This window comes from Octopus bimaculoides, chromosome 22, assembly GCF_001194135.2.
Source record: "Octopus bimaculoides isolate UCB-OBI-ISO-001 chromosome 22, ASM119413v2, whole genome shotgun sequence".
NCBI lineage: Eukaryota > Metazoa > Mollusca > Cephalopoda > Octopoda > Octopodidae > Octopus > Octopus bimaculoides.
Genome location: NC_069002.1, coordinates 12,038,662 through 12,041,903, shown reverse-complemented (window position 1 = coordinate 12,041,903; position 3,242 = coordinate 12,038,662).

Genomic DNA, 3,242 nt, shown 5'->3' with positions numbered 1-3,242 from the left:
TAAAATCAACGGCATGTGCATATTTAGTGATTTCACGATCTTCGTTGGTCGAGAATGAGTTTGCCCGCATACATAAACATCCCTCAATGAACTACAGAATATTCCCTGAAGATGTATTAGACACAACATAAACAATCTAAGTAGACTGTACCAAGGAAACATCTCTCTACCTACATAAGAACATAAATTCGTTTCTTAACATGCATTCAACACTGACTAAATCATACTTCTCGCCCACGCTAGGGACATCCACCTACAACTTAAAATAAAACGAAAACAAGAGAAATGTTGAAATCAAGCTACAATGCCAAAACTTATGAAATTTGAAAAACCAAAACATCAAAAACATTGATGAGAATCTTGAAGGTTATAAACTTGAAGATGAAAATCTTGAAGACTCCTTACTTCGTGTGGAACGTATTAATAGAGTCCTACAAAATAAATAAATAAAAAATTAGATTTAAAAGATGACTTTAAAAGCACTACAGGACTTAAATGATAAGGACAACATAATATTCTGTAAGAGTGACAAATGTAATATGTTTGTAATTACGAATAAAAGAACAATATAATACAAAAATTAATAATTCACTCAAAGACAAATATAAATTCAACAAGATGAAGAAAGATAACACCAAATAGCTTAAAGGCCGCTGGTTGCTGCTGCTGCTGCTGCTGCTGCTGCTACTACTACTATTACTGAGAGGAATTTTCGTCTCCCTCTGATATTTGTTATGTTTTTAACATAATACGTCCTTAAGAGATATTATCTCCGGATAAATATTGCAGTAACTGGCCTATTTATTGTGTATATACATTAAGTATAATGCGTAAATGGATTTTAGAATCGTTGATTTATGTATATCCATGTAAGGATTTGTGGCACCAGCCGTAAGTTCTTTTTTTTGGGGGGGGGGGAGTCGTATAGAACCAATTTTAGAAGATAGTTCTTCAGCATCATGAGAACAAGCAAAATTTAAAAAGTTGCAAATGTATTTTTATGAAAATTAAACTTGAATTACTTAATTACATTAACGAATAGAGATAATTGTTAATACTACAAAGCTTTTAAAAGTCGTCTGTTTCCATTAAGTAAAGGCGTGTGGCCTAATGGCTAAGGTGTTATACTCACGATCATAATAAGATCGTGGTTTCGATTCTCAGGCCGGTCAGTACATTGTTTTCTTGAGCAAATCCCTTTATTTGATGTTACTCTACTCAGTAGTAAATGGGTAACCCCGCAACACGAGTCTCGTTCGTGGGTGGGGTTAAATGCTTTGTCCTCGGTCACTTTTACGCCATAGAAACCGAGTAACTGGCGCTATGTGTCCTAAGATTCGAGCCAGCAATGTCCAGGGGCTGATGAAGATAATGATGATGGTGCAATAGCAAAGCTGCTTTTAATATCAGTTACCATATTAAGGTGGCGAGTTGGCAGAATCGCTACCGCGCCGGACAAAATGCTTAGTGGCATTCCGTCCGTCTTTGCATTCTGGTTTCAAATTCGTTCGAAGTCGATTTTGCCTTTTATCATTTCGGAGTCAATAAAATAAGTACCAGTTGAATCCTGGGGGTCGATCTAATAGACTTACCCCCTCCCCCAAAATTACTGGCCTTCAGTCAAAACTTGAAACCAATATCAGTTACCTCATTAGGGCAGCGATCTGGCAGAATCGTTAGCACGCCGGACTAAATGCTTAGCATTTCATCCGTCTTCTTGTTCTGAGTTCAAATTCATCCGGGGTCGCGACGTTGTCTTTTATCTTTTCACGACCGTTAAAATAAATGTCAGCTGAGCATTGGGGTCCATATAATTAACTTGCCCCTTCCTCAAACATTGCTGGTCTTGTGCGAAAATCTGAAATCAAAATCAATTCCCAGATCAGTGAAGAACATTTTAACAACTTGATGCAACACTTCAGTAGTAGTTTTATAACAGGAATTAACCCTAAAATCAGAGATATCCTTATTGAAATGAACAGATCGACCGGATCGCAAAGAGTCTGCGCAGTCGTATTTCCTCTCCTTCAAGTGTGAAAACCATTTCCGTGCAGTTCTTTCAGTAACAGCGCCTTCTTCGTCCACAGCACAAATGTTTCGAGCGGAGTTTGACAGCTTTGAAACTTTGATTGAAAGCGAAGAGAAGCAGGTGCCGAAAATTATTTCTCTCTCTCTCTCTCTCTCTCTCTCTCTCGCATTTTTTTTCTTTCTTTTTCTAAATTCTAATTTTTTTTTTTTTTTCTCTTTTTTCTGCTTGGTGCTCCATCGTCAAATGTCTGGAAAAAAAGTAAAATTTATTCACGTTTCGGAAGCGATAAATAAAAATTGTAGTCGAAGAAAAGAGATATAGAAAAAAAAAACACATAAAACACTCGATATAAATATTTTTTTCGTGTTAATTCAAATAACACGAATTTATTTGACAATATCAGTCGAGTTGTCTAAAATCCAGGGAACTCATTACTTATGTTTCATTTTTATGTTTGCAGTTCATTCTGTCAGTAGGGATGTAGCATTAGAATTAACTTTCGTAAATGCCGTGTATTTTGTTCTCTGCAGTTTCAAATCAGTTGTAAAGTCAGACAGAGTAATTCCTTTCTTAATAAGTTCTCCCAAATGATCGACGCTACGTCGCATATTTATTTGCATGACAAGCTACCAATGATGCTAACTGCAGTTCTTTTTTCTTTCTTTTTTTATTTGGCGACCAGAATGAGATATTTCGACAGTTGGTTGCAATTTGAATTTATTAGAGAACTATTTGTTATAATTTGTTTTTAACTGTGGAACTCGAAGTTGATAAAGCAACAAAAAATAATACGAGGTGCACCCCTGGCGGAAAGTGGAGGGTCAACAGTCACAGGGGAGACAATCTCTTCTAAATCATCTTAAGATAAAGCGGGTTTGGAAATTTGAGGTTTAAATCAATGAGTGATAAAGAAGAGGCACGGACTCTTTTATTTTTAAAAAATCTTTTACCTTTTACTTCAAAGCACCACCTTGAAGAATTTTAGTCGAACGAATCGACCCCAGGGCTTATTTTTTAAAAAGCCTGGTACTTAATCCATGGGTCTCTTTTTTGCCAAATCGGTAGATTAGGGAACGCAAGCACAACAACACCGGTTGTTAAGTGTGGTAGGGGACAAACACAGACTCAAAGATAGTCACAGACACACACACACATACATATGTGTGTGTATATATATATATATATATATATATATATATATATATATATATAT